The sequence below is a fragment of the Odocoileus virginianus genome, chromosome 16 (genome assembly GCF_023699985.2).
Source record: "Odocoileus virginianus isolate 20LAN1187 ecotype Illinois chromosome 16, Ovbor_1.2, whole genome shotgun sequence".
Lineage (NCBI taxonomy): Eukaryota > Metazoa > Chordata > Mammalia > Artiodactyla > Cervidae > Odocoileus > Odocoileus virginianus.
In genome coordinates this window covers 58,043,891-58,050,714 of record NC_069689.1, presented here as the reverse complement: position 1 = coordinate 58,050,714, position 6,824 = coordinate 58,043,891, and the positions used below count along the sequence as shown (strand labels likewise).

Here is a 6,824-nt window from a genome sequence, read left to right as displayed (position 1 = left end):
CCAAGAAGGCACACAGACTGTGACAAAGGAGTGTAACTGTACAACAGATGAACGCCATAACCACACTGAAGGGGGCGGGGGAAAAGGGGGTGACCTGAGTCACCCTGGAAGAGGGTTCTGCTTGGAAGCTGTAAGGCAACAGACAGAAACAATGATGTAACCGCTCTACATTCTCATTGGTCATATTTTTTCTTTCACAGGGAGTATGCATCATCAATTCTGAGACTACTTGATATGTATATGAGAGTCAAACCAGAAAAATACATTGCAAATAATGCACCCCACGCTCATCCCTCTCAGAGAAAGAAGTTGTCAAAAAAAAAAAGAAAAAGATATAATTGTATTATACTTTTATTATAAACATGACCTTTATGGTGCTGGATTGGCATCCAAGATTTCAGTGTAAATTCATACATGTGGAAGGAAAACAGTTGTGTGTGCATGTATGCACTTGTGTGTATGTGTGTGCACATGCATGCATGTGCATGTGTGTGTGTGCATGCATTCATGCACTAGTTTATATGCAGTCAACCTTTTAACTCTCCCAATGGCCAAACATAATGATTTGAGCAACAAAACAATGACAGTGTTGGATTTCAACCCATTTATACATACATACATACATATATATATGTATATATATATATGTGGAAGGAAGGAAAGAAGGAGGGAGGAAGTAATGGAGGGAGGAGGGGAAAGAGGAAGGTCAAGTAGGTTGGCAGTAAAGAAGGAAAAATGGGTTAGAGAAAAAACACAAAGAGCCAAAAGACATACCAAACTGAAGAGTACAAATTACATTAAGATATACATTTTCATCCATCAGATTGGCAAAATTTTTAAAACACTGGAAACCTATATAAAGTTGGTAAAAAGGGGGACTCTCATATACTGTTGGTAGAGACATTGTGATGGTAATTTAGCAGTATCCAGATGAGCATGTCAGTCAATTTAAGTCCATATCTAAAATCTATCCTATAAGAGTATTACCCTTTAGGCATAAAGATATATGTTCCAGGATGTTTACTGCAGCATTTGTTTGTGATAGCAAAAAACAGAAACAATTAAATGTCCATCAGCAATGACAAGAATGAGGTAATAGTAAATACAACAATTTAAAAGAATGAAGTGACCCTTATGTACTCAGATGGAGAAAAGTCAATAACATATTGATCAGTAGGAAAAAAAGCAAGTCTCATAAAAAATATGTCTGGTTTATTATAAAGAAAGCACAAACCAGGTGTGTTTGTAATATAAATATATCTTTGAGCATGCAAAGTAAAACATCTCTGATGATACATATCAATCAGTGTATGGTGTCTATCTTATGAACAAAATTGGAAACTAGGTTTTCTGTTGAGAATCAGGGTGGCTGTTCTGAACATTTTCCATTCGAGAAGAATAGTTCTGGCTGGAATTGTGTTGGGAATAGGAAATGCAGCTGACACTACATCGACAAAACATAGTGAAGTTTCAAAATGGAAACTGAGCCAATGGTCAGAGTCATCTCATTTTCCCCAGAAACTCATGATGTGGAGGAGGAAGGAAGAGCCATAGAGTGAGCATCTGCTGTGACTCAGGCCGCTAAGTGCTTCACACTAAACCAGTTAATCAAAACCTCCCAGACACAAGACAATCTACAGAATGGGAGAAAATATTTGCAAATGACACAACCAATAAGGGCTTAATTTCCAAGATGTACAAAGAGCTCATACAACTCAACAACAACAATAAAAAACCTATCCAAAAATAGGCAGAAACCTAAATAGACATTTCTCCAAAAAAAGAAATACAGATGGCCAATAAACACAGGAAAAGGTACTCAACATCCCTAATTACTAGAGAAATGCAAATCAAAATTACAGTGAGGAACTACCTCACACCAGTCAGAATGATCATCATTAAAGAGTCTACAAATAAATGCTAGAGAGGGTGTGGAGAAAAGGGAACCCTCCTTCCCTGCTAGTGGGAATGTACGCAGGTGCAGCCACAGTGGAAAACAGTATGGAGGTTCCTCAGAAAACTAACAAGAGTTACCATATGATCCAGCAATCCCACTCCAGGGTATAAAATGGACAAACTAAAAATCAAAAGGATACATGCATCCTGATGTTCATAGCATCACTATTCACACAACCAGACATGGAAATGGCCTAAGTGTCCATTGACAGAGGAATGGATGAGGATGTAGTACATATATACAATGGAATACTACTCAGCCACAAAAAAGGATGGAATAATGCCATCTGCAGTGACATGGATGCAACTAGACATTATCATACTAAGTGAGATGTCAGAAAAAGAAAGACAAATACCATGTGATATCACTTATGAGTGGGATCTAAACAATGACACAAATGAACCTACATATGAAACAGAAACAGAATTAGTGACAGAACAGACTGGTGTTTGCCAAAGGAGAGGAGGTTGGGGGAGGGACTGAGTGGGAGGCTGGTGTTAGCAGAAGTAAGCTTTTATATACAGCATGGATAAACAAGTTCCTAATGTGTAGCACAGAGAACTACATCAATATCCTATGATAAACTATAATGGAGAAGAATTTTAAAAAGAATGTGTACATATGTGTAACTAAATCACTTGGCTGTAGAGCAGAAATTAACACACACTTGCGTCAGCCAACTACACTTCAATTAAAAAACAACTTCCCAACCATAATATGACACGGACAGTAATACCCCATTGAAGATTAGGAGCTCAGAAAGTTCAAGGTCACACCAAGAAGAGAGTGGCAGAACTCCAGATTCCATTGGTGGCCCTCTCGGCTCTCTCCTCACTTTCTCTGGCTGGAGCATGTTCCCCTAGGGTGGTGGAGCTGCCAGATGGAAGGCGTCTGGATCTCAGAGTGACCTCAGGGAGCAGAGCTCTTCTATCCCCTAAACCATCTACCAGTTCAGACTTTTATACTGGACGGAAGCAATCTTCTTGTGTAAGCCCATCAACAAGATAACAGTTCACTTTATTCTCTGCCAACCCACTGTCCCAACATCCTAATCAAACAGTTTCTAAACAGAGGAATACATTTAGAATAATTGAAAACACTAGGATCCAGATTTAATCTGTAAATTAAAGAGAACTGACGAATTTGGAAAACTCAGCAGTGGCCATGGGACAGGAAAAGTGACCTTTTCATTGCAATCCACAAGAAGGGCAATGCCAAAGAATGTTCAAACTAATGTACAATTGTGCTCATTTCACATGCTAGGAAGGTTATGCTCAAAATCCTTCAAGCTAGTCTTTAGTAGTCTGTGAACTGAGAACTTCGAGATGTACAGGTTTGGTTTCGAAGAGGCAGAGGAACCAGAGATCAAATTGCCAACATTCGCTGGATCATAGAGAAACCAAGGGAATTACAGAAAAACTTCTACTTTTGCTTTCCTGGTAGCTCAGATGGTAAAGAATGTGCCTGTAATGCAAGAGACCCGGGTTCGATCCCTGGGTCAGGAAGATCCTCTGGAGAAGGGAATGACAGCCCACTCCAGTATTCTTGCCTGGAAAACCCCACAGGCAGAGGAGCCTGGCAAGCTACAGGCCATGGGGTTGCAAAGAGTCGCAGATGACCGAGTGACTGACACTTATTCTTCTTTGCTTCATCAACTATGCTAAAGCCTTTGATTGTGCAGATCACGTGGATCACAACGACCTGTGGAAAATTCCAAAAAGAGAAGGGAATACCAGACCACCTTACCTGTCTCCTGAGAAGCCTGTAAGTGAGTCAAGAAGGAATAGAAAGAACATGAAACAACAGACGGGTTCTAAATTGGGAAAGGAGGACGTCAAGGGTGTATATTGTCACCCTGCTTCCTTAACTTATACATAGAGTCCATCATCCAAAATGCCAGGCTGGATGAAGTACAAGCTGGGATCAACATTGCTGGGAGACATATCAACAACCTCAGACATGCAGAGGATACCACTCCACTCTAATGGCAGAAAGTGAAGAGGAACTGAAGAGCCTCCTGATAAGGATGAGAGAGCAGATTGAAAAAGCTGGCTTGAAATTTAACATTCAAAAGCCTAATAAGACCATGGTGTCCAGTCTCATCACTTCATGCCAAATAGAAGGGGAAAAGTGAAAGCAGTGACACATTTCCTTTTCTCAGGCTCCCAAATCACTGTGGATGATGACTGGGTCATGAAATTAAAAGATGCTTGCTCCTTTGAAGGAAAGCTATGACAAACCTAGACAGCATATTAAGAAGTGGAAACATCACCTTGCCAAAAAAGTCTGTACAGTCAAACCTATAGTTTTTCCCAGTAGTCACATAGGGATGTGAGAACTGGACTGTAAAGAAGGCTGAGCACTAAAGAACTGATGGTTTCAAATTGCAATGCTTTTCAAGGGAAGACTCTTTCGAGTCCCTTGGATTGCAAGGAGATCAAACCAATTAACCAATTTCCTAAAGGAAATCAATTTCCTAAAGGAAATCAAGGTGATGAGATGGCTAGAAAGAATCACTGACTCAATGGACATGAATTTGAGCAATCTTCACAAGATCTGAAGGACAGGGCTTCCCTACAGACTGCATGCTGCAGTCCATGGGGTTGCAAAGAGTCAGACACGCCTCTGTGATGAAACAGCAAGAGCATAACATACACCATGGAGGATGGCATCATAAGAAATCATAATTGAACTGTGCATTATGAGACGTAGTGTATGGGCGGGATGATGCCATTTTCAGACATCACAGTGCTTATCTGAGGTGGGAAAGGTTGTGTGCTGACCTAGGGTGGGGCCAGTACCTCTTTGTGTCATCACAGCCGGACTCAGAACTGTTGGGGTGCTGACAAATTATGTGATGCTGCTGCATCCTTACAATGCGACCCAGGCAACGTCCAGGACACTGAAACGAAAGCACAGTGCAGTATAAACAACCTTGTGAGAAACTTCCCTGTTGGTCTACTGGTGAAGACTGTGTTCGGGACACAGGGGGCATGGGTTCGATCCCTGGGTGGGGAACTAAGATCCCGCAGGTGGTGAAGCATGGTGAAAATAAAGACTGATCTTAAAAAATTAAAAGAAAACAACCTTATGAGCTCATCATGCTGGGGTACCCAAACCATGTGCTGTGGCGCCGTTGCCAGAGGCCAGCTTACAGGGGGTTAGCTGGCCGAAGGAAAGTTGTTGTTCAGTTGCTCAACTGTTTCCCATTCTTTGTGACCCAATGAACTGCAGCAGGCCAGACTTCCCTGTACTTCACCATCTCCCGGAGTTTGTTCAAACTCTTGTCCATTGAGTTGGTGATGCCATCCAACCATCTCATCCTCTGTTGCCCCCTTCTCCTCCTCCTGCCCTCAATCTTTTCCAGTATCAGTGTCTTTTCCAATGAATCAGCTCTTTCCATTAGTGGCCAATGTATTGGAGCTTCAGCTTCAGCACTGGTCCTTCCAGCGAATATTCAGAGAAGGTAGGGAGGAGGGAAGCCCAGCTGTAAGGATCAGATTGCCCTCCTTCAGAGCCAGACAGCTTCCTAAGTTTCCTTCCATCCTCTTTTCCTCCTCAGAAACTGAGACCACCCCTGGGGAGAAGGAGTGAAAAGCACAGGGCCAATCCCTAATTGACCAGGTTAACGTTCAGAAATCACTGTGCTTAAAAAAATTAAAAGCACATGCTACAGCCAAGTTTGTGTTTTCCTGCTTAGAGCAAAAATAGAGGCTTGTGTGTAGGGGTGAGCTGAATTATAGGAAGAAAATTAACATTCAGCTCTTAAATTTTTCTGTACTAATAACCCATATCAATGTTTTCTTGTCATTTGTTTTATGCTTGAAAAGGTCTTTCCCATCCTGGGAGTTCTATTCCAGTTTAATGACTACACTAAAGCACTTTAACCAAGGCAGAATTTATTCTGTTGTATGTGGTGAGTTTGGGCTCTCATTTTATTTATTCCTCTTAAATTAGTTGACCACTTTCTCTCTTATACAATTGCTTTTTTAAATTTTCCAACAACATTATTGAGATACAATTCACATAGCCTAAAAGTCACTGTTCAATGTATACAGTTTACAGTAAATCCCCTACATAAGAACCTTCAAGTTGAGAACTTTCAAAGATGCAAATGTGCTCCTGTATGTCAGCTATTCTAACTGTACAACTGTACTTTTCCAAGGTCGTATAATGTAAGATGAAGAACGTTTTATTTTGTGTTTGCTTTTTATGTGTTATTTGTGTGAAAAGTATCATAAACCTATTACAGTGCAGTACTCTATAGCCAGTTGGGTTTGTTGGGTACCTAGGCTAACTTTGTTGGACTTACAAACAGGCCTAGAGACACGCTTCCTTTCATGTATATGATTTTTAAATATTTTCTCCCACTCTGTGGGCTGTCCACTTTCTTGATCACATCCCTTGTAGCAACAAAGCTTTAAATTTTCATGCAGTCCCATTTATCTACTTTTGTTGCTGTTGTAGCTTGTTTTTCGTATCATATCTGAGAAACCGTCTCCTAATCCAAAGCATGAAGATGTATGGCTACAGAGTTTCTTCCAAGGGCTTTATTGCTCTAGCTCTTAAATTTAGGTCTCTGATAAATTTTGAGTTAATGCTTTGTACACCTTATATGCTAGGAGTCCAAGTTCATTCTTTTGCATTTGCATATTCAGCTGTCCTTCACCAATGAGGAAGAAATTGTTTTTCCCTCATTGAATTGGTATTGTCACTCTTGTAGAAAATCAACTGACATAGATATATGGATTTATCTCTAGACTTCCAACTCAATTTCATCAATCTATGTGTCTATGCTATGTTAGCACCATGTTGTTCTTCAGTCACTAAGTCACATCCGACCCTTTGCGATCCCATGGTCAGTGTG

At 40.7% G+C, this 6,824-nt stretch overlaps 1 pseudogene; it reads right to left on the bottom strand.

The window, feature by feature from the left end:
- The window catches only part of LOC110122946 (ADAMTS-like protein 3), a 53,204-nt pseudogene continuing 46,380 nt past the window's right edge, over positions 1-6,824 (bottom strand).